Here is a 16,471-nt window from a genome sequence, read left to right as displayed (position 1 = left end):
GAGTTTTCCAGGCTACCAGCTCTAACAGCTAATGGAATGTGTGTATTCTTGTTTTTAAATTTTTCTCAGTTTTAATTCACAAAATGATAAATGTCAATAGATAAAACCTACATGAACAAAAGCTCTCTGGGGTCATTAATAATTTTTAAGAGTGTAAAGGGGTCCCAAGACCAAAAAGCTTGAGAATCGCTGGCCCAGCATGACAGCAGGTACATGGGAGGCTTTCTTTCTATTGCCCCTGGCTGTCCTCCTCACCCCGTGTCCACATTCAGTAGGTCCCATCTTTTGCACCATCAAGGATGCATTTTATTGCCCATTTCTTTCCAGCCCCAACTTGAACCTTCACACATTGAAAGATTCTAACTACTCAGCCCGATGCCTTGGTAATGGTTCCTTTTCTCATAGCGCATAAAACTGTATCCATGAACGCCCACCAGGCCAGCCCATGTTTCTGTCATTTGTAACTGGACGGCCTGAGCCTCAACACGCTCACCAAACAGAGGTGTTAACGTGGTTGTAGTTACCAACTCTATTTGTGCAGTTTTAAATGTTTTCTCTTTTTATAAACTGACTCGCATAGTTTTCGTTTTCTCTTTTGTTGTCTTATGTGACGTTCTGAGCTGATAACTTCCTGGGAGGCAACTTAAAGGATTGAAAACTTGGATAACAACATTCCAGTAATCGGCACCATGACAGGCACCTCTTGTTTTCTCGGGTCCAGCCGGCTGACACTGGCCTGTAGGGCCCTGTACTGGCTGGGCTTGGGGCTGCTGGTGCCCCCCCCAGTGCACGGCGCAGGCTCTTCATGTGGGCAACCAAGAGGCTCGACAGAGGGATCTTCTTGCCTCATTTTTCCTAGAGAAGGCTGTCAACTTGACTTACCTTTAACTAGCTAAATAGGGAGTTGTAGTTGGAGACTGGAGTTAAGTGGCCCCATTTCTAAGACTTAGTTCAGTGATGCTTTGGTGCCTTCACAGATTGGCAACCTGGACAGCTGGTCTAGTACCTAATTCGATTCTGTTAAGAATAAAAGCGATAATGTCTGTTAGGCCTTTTTGACATGCTGACAATAGCTTGTGGACATCCCTTCTTCATAACTACCCAGCTGGGAAACACTTCCCTACCAGCTTCTCCACAATCCTCACCTTTTCTCAGGAAAGTTGAGGCCTTGGTGGGGCCAGACGTGGACCGCATCGAGATATACCCTAGGAGTTTCTGAAAGGCTTTCTGGTCCCATGGCCCAAAGCAGAACATGGTAGGAATTAGAGATGATTTGGATCCATTTAAAAAATTTCTAGGGGTCCTGCACCAAGTCAGGTTCAATGGAAAGGCTGTGCAATAGGAGTGGCTTTAGTTGTCCATCTGTGTAGTGATTAAGAGTGAGGACACCCTCTAGGAAAGGGATGAAAGATAAACAGAGGTTAATCTGAGGATGGATTCCAGGGGTAGGGGAAGGAATAGGGGTTGGAGATAAGGTGAAAGAAAGGAAGCAGAGATCAAAAAAATACGTAAGGTGCTTGTCTTAGTTTTCTAGAGCTGCCTTAACAAAGCACCAGAGACTGGGTGGCTTAACAACAGAAATATATCCTCTCATGTTTCTGGAAGCCAGATGTCCAAGACGAAGATGTTGGTAGGATTGGTTCCTTCTGAGGGCTGTGAAGGAAGGATTTGTTCAAGGCCTCCCTCCTTGGCTCGTAGATGGCCGTCTTCTCCCTCTGTCTCTTCACATCGTCTTCCCTGTGTGTGTCTCTGTGCCCACATTTCCCCTCCTAGTAATAATACCAGTCATATTGGATTACGGTCCACCCTAATGACTTCATTTTAACTTGATTACCCCTGCGAGGACCCCATTTCCAAATAAGGTCATATTCTGTGGTGCTGGGGGTTACGACTTCAACGTATGAATTTGGGGAAACACAATTCAACCTATAACAGTGCTTATGATAAAGAAAAAAATGCATCTATGTTATTATCTCATTATGTACATACTACGCTTACACAAAAACACAGACACAGCACATACAGAAAAAGATTGTCAACCAAATGTTCATCCCTGGGCAATACAATTTAAGTTGATTTTTTATTAGTATGCTTTCTTGTAGTTTTAAAATTTTTACCTTGAACATATATGAGCTGTAGAATCTGGTAAATATTCTGCTAAATAAACATTTATCAGAAGAAAGAGTAAAGGTTGCAGCGTCAGACTGCCTGGGCTAAAATCCTGACTGCCACTTTGTAGCTGTGTCCCTTTGGGTAACATACTTAACTTTTCTGTGCCTCAGTCTCTCATTTGGAAAAATGGGAATAGTAAGTTGTACCTCATAGGGTTGTATGAGGATTGCATAAGCTAATATGAATAAAGAGCTTATAACAGAGATGACAAAAACATCATCAGCTGTTATTCATTTATTGCAGCGATATTTTTGAGCTCTCATATGTCCTGCTCCAGGAGCCAAAGATAGACAAGAGTACAAATAGCACAATCATGGTTAACACCTACCAAGCCCTTTCTACCATTCTAAGCCTTTTATATGGACTTGGGCATTTAAGGCTCACCCTAACCCCCTGACATAGGTACTATCTCTAGTCCTCTCTTGCAAGTGGGGAAACCAAGGCACAAAGACTATTAGGGGCAGAGAAGGATTTGAACAGGCAGCCTGGTTCCTAACCATTTTGCTACCACCCCCCAAAATCATGCAAAACAGGCTCTAGCAGGACTAAGATGATCAGAGTCTGCCCCAGGGCATTACTAGTCACGGCACATAACCTAGTTAGGAAGAAAAGATACTTAACACACGTACAGGAAGCACTTCAGAGCCCAGACTGGGGCACACCTGCAGCCACTGCTTTACCAGATGGTGTCTCTTGGCTGGGCCGAGAAGTGCAGGTCTGTAGCTTGGAGTTGGTTGGCTTCAAATGGATTCTTCTACCTTGACTTTCCTTTTACAATGATATTAACATTTGTGTGTCAAGTCTCATGTCCACCATCTCATTTTATTCTCAAAAGGAGCCTGTGACTCAAGGGAACAAGGATCAGAGAGGTTTGAAAACCTGCCCAAGACCACACAGAGGAAGGGACACAGCAGGGACCAGAAGTTGGGTCCCCTGACTCCCGGCCCACCACTGCTCTTTTACTGGGTCGTGCAGCCTCCCCAGCGACATGCCCTCTGCCAGGAGAGTGAGGGCGTGCAGGGATCTCCTGGGACAGAAAGCTCCCACTTGTCCAGGGATCCTCTCCCCTGCCCCACCTCTCTGCCTGTCACACTCCCAGTGGGCGGGGTCTCCAGCTCTGTGCTTCCCCAGCAGAGAATACAGTGCCCAGCACAGATATTCCCAGGTGGACAGGGCTAGAAAGGAGCTGGAGATTGTCTGGTTTTTAAGCCTTTTTAAAGCATCAGAACTCTTTTCCAAATGGAATTATACATGGAACCCAATACAAAAAGCAGCTCTGTGGAAGCAGGTACAGGGTCCTGACCTTTAGCTTCCCCTTCACACGCTCTCATCCAGCACACCCCTGGGAACCTGCTGAAAACCTTGGACTCCAAGAAAATTCAGTGCAAAAACTACCAGTCTAGTTCAAATTCTCCTTTCTGGCTAAGACTCAGAGAGGGGAGGTGAGTTACTCATGGACTCTGCAAGGGTGTCAGAGCCAGGATCGTGAAGACAGGTCCCCTGACTCCGAGTCCATGCTTTTTCCAGTTCCCCCAATCTCCTAGCTACATGGCAAGTGTTGAGTAAATATTTGTTAAGTGAATATGTAAACTTCCCTGGGAAATCCTCCACGATTTTCCCTGCCCCAACCAAACTTCCTTCACCCTGAGAGCTCACTGATTCCAGGGTTGGTTCTAAGCACAGAGCGTGTCCTCCATCAGTTAGTCGCTGCGGTCTCTAGTATCATGATGGCCCTGTTTATCAGGCCCACGGTACCAGTTGAGAGCTAAATTTAACACCCAGACTGGAGCAGTGCTACAACATTGTTACATCACAGGGCATCAGAGCAGCAGGTGACTTTCCAGGCCACCTCCGCTAGTCATTTGGTCAACTTTTACAGCCACCTACCCTGAGCAAGGCACTGCACTGACTCCAGGAAACAGATGAAGACAATATTCAGAATCACAAATGCTGACAACTATCGCAGACTTACCATTCGCAAGGCAAGCCTCTGTGCCAAGCATTATACTTGCTACATTCCTCAGGATTCATTTGGTGACAAGCAACAGAAACTCAGCTCAGACCAACGAGAGTGTTTAGGCAGCAGGAGCAGTTCCACTCTATAGACAGGAAACAGACTCAGCTGGCAGGCGGCAGTGCAGGGCTCAGCAGGGAGTTTTGACACCCAGACCACACACATTCTTTTCTGCAGCTTGCCTGGGCTTGGGTGCTGACCTGTTTGGCCCAGACTGGTCAGGGCTTCCAGTTGCTTAGGGGAAGGCAGCCACATTGGTGGTCTCTATGTGTCCAACCCAGCTCCTTCTCTCACTGTAAAAAAAGAGTACTGGGTTAATGTAAAATGTTTTCATGTCAACCTAGAACCTGGACTTACTAAAGGCATTTGGGGTGAGGGAATGCGCAGGTGGAGGATGGAGTTTCTCTGTCTCGGTTTTACAATGATGAGAAAAACCTCATGCTTTCTGCCCTGGAGTCAGACAAAGCTGGGTTGGAATGCCATTTCTACCCCTTGGCATGTAAAGAGCTTGTGCCTCAGTTTCTTTATCTATAAAATGGGGACAATAAAACTCATGTCAGAGAATTTTTGAGAAGAGTATGTGAGATAGCGTATGTGATCTGGTCTAGCAGTGGCCGGCACAGAAGTACTGAAGAACTATTTGCTGCTTTCACCTTTGGTACTAAAGGGTCTGTTTTCACACAGTACAAACTCCATCTGTGGGAATGTAGGAACTGTCACTAAAGAAACAATAGCCAAAATTACAGACATAATTAAGAAAACCCATTATGCCAAACTCCAAATTTGCAAACCAAATAAATAAAGGTAAATTTTGCTTTTTGCAGAAGGATTCTCCTGTTTACAAAACAAAAAAAAAACTAAAGCACATAGTGAAATTCCCTTTAAATCATGTAATGATTTTATTTATCTAGTCTTTTCAGGAACATATTTATTGGATAAAGCAAAAAGCTAGTGACAACTTGACCAGCCCCATTTCGGAATTGCCCCAGGTTTGAATCCTCACGATGGGAGGAGGAATTTGCTTCTTAAAGAAGAGTTAACCATGAGCCTTTGAGATTAAAAAAAAATTCCCCTTGGAAATTCTCAGTATAACTGTTCCACTGCTCTGATCTTAACACCATAATGGGAAGTGTTAATAAGACAAGAAGAGTGTAGTTCACAGGAGAAACCATCCTCACTGGAGACTCACTGTACTTCTCTCTTTCTTAAAATTGTCGGTTAACTCTGTGGCCTTGAGCCAGCTGGGGGACCTCTCTGACCTTCACTCTCTGCATCTGTAAATAGGGCCAGGGGCTAATGCATGTGCCAGACAACAGGCCCACATGAGACCTTGCTCCGAAACGCCAGCTTCCTTCCCTGTGGTGGTCACAGCAGAAGGTCTGGCCACCACTACTGCTATGATCTCAGGAAAATGCTCGTTATTGATTTTCATGTGAAAAAGGCTTCCAAGCTGTGTGTTGAGCACGAGTTTCCCCCTTAGTGGACTGGGGCAAAGGACACCAGGCTTAGCTGGGCATGGGTGGGAATGAGGCCTCTAGAGGCACTGTGCCATCTGTGTGGATGACAGTTTTCAGACCACCTGGAGCAGATACCTGGGCACCTGCAAGGAGTGGGATACTCCTTGGGGGATTTCTCAACCTTGGCTGTAGGTCAGACTCACAGAGGAAGCTTTTAAAAAATACAGGTGCTCAGGACCACCGTGGACAACCTGAATCCAAGTGCTTGAGCTGTTGTCACATAGCCCTGCCTGATTCTAGGCCATCGTCAAGGAACTGAAGCCCCACTTTTGTGGTCCCCTGCCCAGAGCAGCCTAAACCACTTTAGGGTTCAAGTAATAGCTGATGTGCCTTATGCTGCATTCCTTTCACATGCCAGGACTTTCTCATTGTATTTCAGCCTCATAAACATTCTTTTGTGCTTGGCAAGGTAGTAGGTGAGCAGCAAGCATTTTGTGAAAGAATTTCACCAATGAGGACACTCAGGCTCAGAGAGGTAAAGAAGCTTGCCCAAGCTCACAGAGCCGGAAAATGAAGAAAACAGGATACAAGAGCAGTTCTCTTGACTCCAAAGCCAGTGACATCTGGGTTGGCAATCTACAGCCCATGATCCAAATTCAGCCTGCTGCCTATTTTTGTACAGCCAGGGAGCCAAGAATGATCTTTACATTTTTAAAAGGTTATAAAAGACAAAAACAAAAAACAAAGACTACGCAACAACAGATGCTATATGTGGCCTGCCAAGCCAAAAATATCTACCATCTGGCCCTTTACAGGAAAAGTTTGCCAACCCCTGGTCAAGACGGTGACATATGTTTGCTTCTGAACTCACACTGGGATGGCCAGTGAGATGACTCGGGGTCAACGTGTGCCTCCAAAGCTTCATTGTCAAAAACACCCTTCACAGCAGTTCTGAACCCTTCGTGTGACTTAGGTCTTCGAAATCTCCTGCAATCCTTGTTTGGCTGGCTTGGCCCGCAGATGGCACACGCTCATGTGGATGTGCCAGTGTTTGCCGGAGCATCACAGAGAGCTACGGGCTTTGCTTTTGCTGCCATGTTAAGAGTTTTCCATCAAGGACCTCCCTGAACATCCAGAGGCTGGGGTCAGAAGCCAGAGCAGTGACTGACCCAGTCCTGTTATATCCACTCTTACTTGATCCTCACAACAATTCTATGAGGTTGAAGAGAGGGTATTGTTATCCTAATTTTAAAAAAACTTCTTTATAGATGCTGAAACTATGGCTCAGAGAGTATAAAGATCTGCACAAGCATAAAAATGGCAGGGCCACAATATGAACCTGGGGGCCTCCTCATCCTAAAACATGCTCTCCTAGGTTACAACGGCCTTGGGTGGTCATCAGCTTAGTGTCCAGTATTTAGAAAAAGTATCCAAAACTCGGAGTTAGGCAAAAGAATGTCCGTAAAGATAATAGACCAGTTTGAGGCTTAGTCTTCTAAGGCTATATTCCTTTTTTGATCTTCTGTTTACCGGTGATTGGGACATTGGATCGCTCCAAGTAGACGTGAAATTGTGGGAGACCCATAGTGATGCAAATAATTCTTGCCTTATAGAGGTGCCATGGATTTGTCTGGTAGAATAGATTACAACCCAAAGATTATAGTTTTGCTGGCTTATAGCGTAATCAATTTAGCAGTCTTATCCTCGTATTCTCTCTTTCCGTGGTGATTAATATTTCTCTATCATTTTTTGAATGAATCTTGCCATTCAGCTGGTTCCTTCATTAATGAGTTAAATAAATCTTTGACACATATTCAGTATATATTTGTATGAGGGTCACGTTTTTAGCTTTTTTGAAAATTATATTTTGACACCCTCACCATGGTTACAGATGGGAACCCTCAAGGTCAAATCCTTGAGCTCCAGGGATCACCCCGGGAGTTTGAAGAGTCTTCTCTCTTTGGGTGTATCAATCCAACGAGAGGTGGTTCAAGGGGTAGAAAACCTTTGGATGACACAGCTAGGTTTAGCTCTTGGCTCCACTACTTAAAAGCTGTGTAACTTTGGCCAAATTATACAACTTTTCTCAGTCTCAGTTTCATCATCCATACAAAGAAGTTAATACCTCCATTTGTTTTATGAAAAATAAGTAACATACAACAGTGGAGCACAGTGGTTAAGGATACAATTCTGAGCCAGGCTGCCTGGGTTCACTTCTTGGAGCTGCTCTTTTCTAGCTGTGTGAACTTGGGGAAAGTGTTTGACTTTATTGTGTGTCAACTTCTTCACCTATAAAAAGGGGTTAATATCCATTTTGTAGGCTTGTTGTGAGGATTAAATGAGTCAACATAAATAAAGTTCTTAGAACTGTGACTGGCATATTGTAAGCACCTAATGAATGTTAGCTGTGTTGAATAAAATAACAGTACTTATAAAGTACCTAGCAGAGCTCCAAGTATATAATTAATACTCAAAAATATTGGTGGCTGTCAAACATCAAGGATGTCCACCATTCAGACCCAATTGGAATCATGGCCTGTTTACTCATGAGAACAAAGAGTCTGCGAGAAGTCAAGAAATGTGCCCAAGATCGCCCACCCAGATCGAGAACCCAGGTCTCCTGACTCCCAGGCCAGATTCTGTCCCCTGTGCAAATCTAAGGAGCTAGAGGCTGAAGGCGAGGTACAATGATCCATGTCATCCAGCGGCTCAGCATCCTCCCTGCCCTTGTCTCCCCTTAGCTTTCAGGGAGTCCCATCCCCAAGGAAATATCTTCCTGCTGCCACTGCTGCTTCTGTTTCAACTCAACTTCTGTTGTGGGGCCAGACGAAAAAGCCAGAGCCTGAGCAAAATACACCAGGTCAGGGATGGTACCATGCAGCCCCAGGAGCGGGACAAGGGCAGGACTGTCCTACTTCCTCCCTCTACCTTGCACTTCTGGGGTGGGGGGGGATGGTCCTCAGCTCCAGGCTAATGCCTTCAGACAAAATAGTTAAGGATTTCCTTGCCAAGTGATGAACAGAAAAAACAAACCCACGCCAGACCACATACCCTACATACCAGACATTCCTCGGATGGTTTGCTTTGTAGGTGATTGGCCACAGACTTTTCTAGCTTACCAGGGGCAGATGTCTATCTGAGAGGGCAGGGTGGAGACCGGGGGCGGAGGAAGTGGAGGGGGACCTGTGCTTCACTTGCTGTCCAGGGTCTAGAAACAGGACTGAGGTCTCTGCCACCTGCAAGTACGTCTGTTATCATTTTCTATCCCCATCAAGGAAGCCATGAACTGGAATCCAGGCATTGCCAGCCTCGCTCTCTCGAGGTGTGTCACAGGCTGAGTCATTTGAACATTTACTGAAGACCTACTGTGAGTCTGGCACCATGTTAGGCCCCCAGGAGAACACTTGAGTTAAGTCTTGAAAGTTGAAGAAATGGGGTTTTCTTTGGGCCACATTTTCAATACTGCTTTTGTGTAGGTGTGAGGGAAAAGGGAAACAAAATTTTGCTGAGCACCCAACATGTGGCCAAATGCTTGCTGGCCTTTCCCTGTCTGACTGCTGTCTGGGATCAGTTACTGTGTGTTGAGAGAAAGTCCAACTCAGGCTGGCTTAAACATGGCAGGAATGTATTTGGCTAGGGTTTGCAAAGTCTGAAAGAAAGAGGGTTAGACAGGCTGATCAACAGTGTCACCAAAGACACAGATTCTTTGATTGTCTTCACTCTGCCGTCCTTGGGGTAGGCTCCATCCTGAGGCTCTGCTTGTGGTCAGAAGAGGCTTCTTCATTCACCACTGATGTGGGACAGAAAGGCTGATGCCTCCAGCAGACATTCCTCCCAGCTCCTTGGCCAGAACAGGTTGTATGCCTATTCCAGAACCAATCACTGGCAGGGAGAACGGTGTTGTCCTTGGACCAATCAGACCCGCCCTTGACTTGAAGTCAACTCCTCCCAAATATTGCTGCGTCTCTGTAGGGGAGGGGAAGTAGGTGTTGGGGAGAGAAGTGCAATGTCCTGTAGATATAACCACAGGCTTGGAAGCGAAAGGACTTGCTCAAAGCTATGTCTATCTGAAGTCCAAAGTCCCCGTGTGTGTGGCGGTATGTGAGCAGCCCTCCTCTGCCTCCCTGTCCCCTCTTTTCACTTCATTGTGCTGCCTTATGAGGCAAGAAAAGGGAAGGAAGAAGGAATGGAGAGTCGAATTTCAGGGGCCCTTTGAGGCAACGAAGCTGCAGGAGGAAACTCTGGGTTTATTGAAGAAGCTTCCCCCCTCAGCCTTTCCCTCTTCTTCCAGATGGCCTTCACATTCCACCGGGATTGGGGCCATGGGCACCATTTTACAGGGATCAGCTCACAGCATCTGAGGTGCTTTCAATATTTCATTAACAACCCCCTTCGGCTGGGGCTCATCTTCTGGATTTTGCTGAACAACGGTAAGTGTTACCAGGAGGTTTCAGGATATTTAGGATCAAGTGTGTTTCCTTGCAGCTGTCTTAGGAAGGGAACCCCAGGAAAGTAGTTTTCAGAGAAACTATTTTAGCAATAGTGTTGCCCTGAGGTGGCACATGGTGGGGCCACATGACAGGGTGGGAAGGAAAGGGGCAGCTGTGGTGTGTGGTGACTGTTTGGGAACAAACTTTTTTTTTTTTTTTTTTGCCCATTGAAGTTCAAATCAGCCAGAGTCCAAAACAGCTGATCCCCAAGTCATAAACACTGGTTGCAAACTGCATGGTCTAAAGTTTATCATCCAGGCCATCAATCTTTATCAAATATCTCATACGTCCACGGCTTGGTTTTAGGTGCTGGGGAAGCTACACGTGACAAGATGTGATCCCTGCCTGTGATCTTGTGCAGCATCAGGTGCTGCACAGACGAAATATTACCTGGTAATGCTAGACACAGCGTGCTGCGTGAGCTAAGCGGGGAGCGGGGACAGACAGTAATTCCAATAGGATTTTAGAACAAGGTTTCCCAAGGGATGATCCTTGGAACATTTGTCCCTCAAAATATTCTGGAATAAAAAAAAAGTGCTCTAAGGGCAAAAAAAATTGGGGCAACACCATATACTATATGCTCCTTTTGGGGATATCCAATGTATATGAGTTATCTTACAGGCCCTAAGACACCTCATAGAGACTTCTTAAGATATTAACTTGTTTAACTTGAATACTATGATTCTTAAATTTATTTGCTCATGAAACACCCCCTTTCTCCCCTCAAGGAAAACAGCAATGCCCTATCTATTAGTGTCCCACGGAACCACACTGCCCCCTGTGGTCAAAACCAGCCAGGATGCATAACAATGAGGACTACAAACTTGGGTACGAGAGGCCTTCCTCCCTGGAACCCAAGAACAGCCCATGAGTGGCAGAATTGCTTTGTCAGGATCCATCTACTCAGCAAACACGGTCCCTCCAGGATGCAAAACTGAGAGTGGGGCTGTCAGGTTGCTTCATGGTGCCCAAACAACACGCCCCATCTGTTGGGTGAGCTGATGTGAGCTCGCTGGCATGAAGAACCTGGCCCTGAGGAAGAGTGGCCGCCAGCCCGAAGGATTTGCTGCATCCTCCTCTGCTTCCTGGCCCCTCCTTCCTTTTGGATGAAATCCTGATTCTGCAGAGCGCCACAGGCCCTGCTTGCCACCTCTGCCTCTACTTGTTCCTCCACTTTCAGGCCTCTGCGCGGTCCCCTCTCCACCCTCTCCTTCCTGCCTGCATGCCTAGGCAGCAAATGTTCTCCCTGCTCCTATCGGCTAGCCCCTGCCTATCTGCTTCCCGTTCTTGGAGAGCCTGCCCCAGCCCACCTCCTCCCCGAGAACCGCCCCCAGTCACTGCACCCTCCAGGATGCCCTGAGCCCTCTCAGCCCTCAGCCCAACGGTAGGGCAACTTGCATTGTCCTCACTTCCCTTGCAGGAGACTGCATTCTTCAGGAAGGTCTAAGGTCTTTGAAGGGAAGGACTGTGCCTTTTATTCTCTTTCCGTCTTCCCTCATGCCCTCAGAGTCCAGTCTGCCTCTCCCTTCCTGCTGCCCCCTGAATGCCCCTGCCATATCAGGGTACTGGGAACACAGGACTGAGGGCCTGGCTCAGGGCCCCTTCTCACTCTGGGCCGCCCCAAGACTCGGGCCACAGCTAGAACACGGCCAGCCTTCTGGCGAGTCCAGAAAGCATTACTTCAACATTCAGTTCTGGGCTTAATTGAATCAAACTCCTCTTTCTAAAATTAAGTCGTCGAGTCTCCCGAGACAGAGGCCCAAGCAGACGGGAAGCTCCTAATATGGGCGCAAGTGCTGGGGCCTGTTACCCCACTCCCAGGTGGCAGCCCCCTGGGGCATTTCTGTCCCCACCCCTGGGCCAGCACAGAGGGCTGGGCGGGGGCTTCTCACCTGGGAAGTTCAGGCTGCAATCTCGTCCTGTCCAGGGTGGAGAAAGTTCAAATAAACACGTGGTTGAAGTTCTCTGAACCACTGGAGTTACTCCTGAGCACTGGAGTTTTAGACTCAGGGTAGAGCTGCGGTCTGAAAGAAAAAGACCCTAAACCAGGATTTTGGAGACGACAGGTGAGGATAAAGCCAAGCCAGGCTCTCAGCCACCTGCATGTTAAAGAACATGCCCCACGGCTGAGCTGTAGTAACCCTCAGGACGCCTACCGCCCATGTACATGTGCAGTCGCCATCCTCTCCTGCAGCCCTGCCGTCCTCCCTGTCGCCAACTGCCCCCCAGCCCCCAGCATGTCCCAGGCTCTGCCACATGCACACGCTGCTCCCTGTGTTCCAGGGTCCTTCTCCCTACCTCTGCCTAATTTCTATTTCTAACCTATCTGCCAGGCTCAGACAGGTTCTCCATAGACTGTTGGTTAAAAACATGAGCTTCGGTAACAAACTGGAGTTTGAATCTGCTTTGCCACTCACTAGCTGGGTGATCTTAACATGGTGGTTGGGAGATCCCAGCACTGCTAGCTGTGTGGCCTTGGGCAAGTTACCTAACCTCTCTGTGCCTCAACCTTGTCATCTATAAAATGAGGCTAATAAGAGTGCCTATGTGTCGTGCTTTATATGGTGGTTGTGGGGATTCAATGGGGGTAATAAAGGTCAGTGCTTGTACATGGTAAGTGTACAATAAGTGTTAGCTATCTAGAGATGAGACATCTGCTCCCCTGTACATAAAGCCTGTCCTGACTCCTGGCAGCCGTCCCTCCCGCTGCGGCATCTCCCACTGGAGGGGTTCTGTGGCTCGACTCACAGCCTCTTCCTTGCAAAACAGCTTGGGACCTAACTCACTCTCCCGTTGTGGACCTTTGTTAGTACATCTCCACACTTCGAGTGTGAGTTCTCCGAGGACAGATCTCTTCTGATCTGCCTGCAGAGCGATTCATCTGATAACAGTTCCAAGTGCCCTGGCTGGACACAGCCGCTCACGGTGTGCTCCTGGCTGCCCTCCTCTCCATGCCACACGCCCCAAGCCTGATGCCCTGCCGTCACTGCATTGCTCCTGTTCCCCTGAGCAATCCACCCATCGTAAATCCAGGCCTTGGCACATGCGGTTCCCACTGCCTGGAATGCCATCCCCTCTGTCTGGAAAACTCCTGTTTATTAGGAGTTAGGCCAAACGCCCTCTGAGTTCTCAAAAGCTTTTCCCAACCCCAGGGCTCTGTCCTCTGCTCCCACGGCCCTGGCACAGGTATCTGTTCTCCCTGGGCTGTGACCTTCTTCAGCATCCCCAGTGTCCTGCACACAGTAGGTGATGGGAGCCTCGGTAAGGTCTCGGACCATGGGTCAGCTTGATTTAGATGCACAGAGGATGTGAATTCCCGCAGCTTCCAATCCCACGCCCATCACTTCTGTGCCCTGCTGAGTCTTGGTTTGCCCCTCTGCAAAATGGCTGTAACCCCTTCTCCTGGCTGCCGAGGGCTGAGGGAGCATGTGTCCAGCCCAGTGCGCCTAGGAGACTCCATCTACGTTAGCTCCCTCACTTCTTCCTGGACTGCACCTCAGGCTCCCCACCTTCGCGTCGGTGATAGTCAGTCCCATCCCCATTTTTGTGAAGTCAAAGACAGAAAGACATTACCAATTGGCTTAGAGACCCTAAATCACCATTTTAAGAGGGAAAATAATCCTCTTAGTTGTTAGACATACCAGTGACACACTCTCCGTTGCTGTGGTGACTCTGACATTGCCCTGTTGCAGATTAAAAACGCCTCACATTTTTCTGATTTCCCCCATACAAGGACTCTGGCCAAGCAATCGGGGCCCCCTATGGGAAGGAGGGGGGAGCCATTCCTGGAAGTTGCATTTCTGCCTCCGTTGTCAGTGGTGAAGCTAATGGTCCTGGGTCAGGCTCCAGGTCAAGTTGGAGAGGAGCATCCGCATTCTGTATTTAGCTGGGCAACCTTCCAATTAGGTAACACGCATCCAGGAAGCCTGCTTCTTTCAGAGGAAAGTAATTGCATCTTCCTACTCAAGGTCTATTTCTTCTCTCAATTTTCTCTAGAGTCAGCAAAGCTGCATGGAATTCAGTGGTAGCCTGCGGCTTTGCCTCTGTCACACACACATACACCCCCTCCACTCTCCTCCTTTAACACACGTCTGGTAACTATGGAGCTGGTTCTGAAGGTGGAATTTCTTTCATGTGATAGAGACACGTTCTCTTCCCTCTCTCCCCCACCTTTCTCCCATTCCTATGAGACTGTCACACAGGTTCATTCCTTTCAAAGTTTATTTCTGGTGAATTAAAAAAAATAATTTATATGACCAGATCAATACAGACATTATGACATGGGGCAGAGCTTAACTTTCCTGTTTGCTTCTGGATTTTGCAGCTTGGTGAGAAAGCAGCTGAGTGAAACCCAGCCTGGAGCTTTGTGGAACCAGGAGATACCGACAGGGTGACTCACACGTGGGTGCTCATTGGAGGGCTGGGAGGTGGGCTCAGAGGAAGGCCAAACCCAAACCTCTTTTACAAAAAAGAAATGTTTCTTGGTATGCTTGTTTTTTAAATCAGTCAATAGCAGCTCTGTCACAGGCCTGTTCCTAAGGACCATAAACATACTAAGCAGATGCTCAGAAAGATGGAGCAGTAATCTCAGGGACTTTTAAACATGGTACTTGGGGATGCTGTGAGGGAAGACACCTTCCCCGAGAGGCCACCACTTGGAGGAGACTGTGGAGAGCTGGGACCCGAGCCGTGAGCACAGCTGTCAGGGTCTTTGGGTTTCTGAACCCTACTGCTTCTTAGCCTGAAGTGAACATTTCTCTCAATTCCTTGGGTCCCCATAAGGCTCTCAGAGGCAGCCATTCCCTAGGGCAGCAGAGGGGATGCTGCTTCCAGGAGTCTGAGAGCCAGACACGCTGATAGTCTGTGCTGGGGTCTGAAGGCCAGTATCCCCAGAGGCCCTGCCTGAGCCCAGAACCTCAGAGCTGGGGGAGGTTTGGGGGTTCACTGCCGAGCAGGAAACAGGCTTGTTGGTGGGAGGTCCCTGAGTCCCCTAAGAGTGGAGACCACAGCTTGCTCACCACCATCACCCTGCTGCCTGGTTTCCATGTGAGGCTTTGGCCTTGGGGTCACTTCAGTGGTGGGGTTCACTCTGGAGAGTGGTGAATTTTGATATGCTAGGAGAGCCCCTCAGGGGTTTCTGTGATAAAGCACACGGCTCAGGTGGCTCATCCTTCAAGGCTGCGTGGCTCCTCTGTGGGCCGCCTGGGGGCCCACGACACCGACTGGAAGGCCGCCCCAGACTCAAGGAACCTGCCTGCACTGATTACCAGGGCCACACCTGACTGGACACCAGCAGTTTACACAAGGGCTGGTTGTTTAACTGCAGGTGGCTTTAGCATCCTCATCCACAGACTTTTGAAAGGCAGGACGAAGCAACCCCCAAACTCCCAAGTCACTAGGCTGTTCTGAAGTCCAGTTCAGGTTCCTTTTTTGACCTTCAGACAGTAGTTTCTGGGTGCAGAGGTCAGCCCAAGGCTTCAAAGAGCAGTGTCAGTCCTCTCATGGGATACCCCACCCCCTACTTGCTCCCCTTCACACAGAGATGCAGTTCTGTGCCCCAGGCCTGGGACCGTTTTTATCCTGAAACCATCCTCGTTAGATGCGCTCAAATGAAAACTCACACCCCAAAATGCAATTCATACCTGCGTTCTTTCCCTTGAAGAACCAGAAGCCCCCCTCAGTGTCATCTGGGGACACCTGCAGTAGCGCCTATCAACGCTGAAAGCACAGCCTTTCAACCATTTTACGAAGTGAGGAGAGACCAACTCAGCCACGAGGCCATTCATGTTCATGTATGCAGGGCGGACGAGGAAGGGACAGATGAAAAACCAGCACCACACCAAGGGATAACTGGGAACCAAGCTCCCCAAAGCTCCTAGCAGCAGAACAGGCCAGACAGGAGGATATTTATACAAGTCCTACATAAATAAACTTGGTTCCATGCCTGTTCTTTCAAGTTGTAAAGGACAGGCCTTTCCGTCTGGCTTGTCTGTGGAGGTTTTTCTGCTATCAAATGCAGTGGAGGTTTAAATGACCCTGAGCAGGGACAAAGAACTCACTGCCTGCACCTGCCTGGCTCCCGGGGTACCAGCACAAGTCCATTCACACACCTTGACTCTGAGCCTTTCGGTCTGATTCTTAAGAGTCTCAGAAAGCACCCCGCGCCCGTCCACGGGGTATCGGGGAGAACCCCCAGTCCACGTGCCCTCAGTTTTCATCCTGAGGTCTGAGGGGATGCAGCCAAGGGCAGGGGCGGAGTGTTGTACTAGCTACAGTCAAAGAGGGTGAGCCAAGCGTGTGCGCTTTTCCCTGAGAGGCCAGGGATCCGCCAGCTCCTC

This window comes from Ceratotherium simum, chromosome 3 (genome assembly GCF_057802395.1).
Source record: "Ceratotherium simum simum isolate JZ-2026a chromosome 3, ASM5780239v1, whole genome shotgun sequence".
NCBI classification, from domain to species: Eukaryota; Metazoa; Chordata; class Mammalia; order Perissodactyla; family Rhinocerotidae; genus Ceratotherium; species Ceratotherium simum.
The sequence above is the reverse complement of the archived record's forward strand: the minus strand, read 5'-3'. Positions refer to the sequence as shown.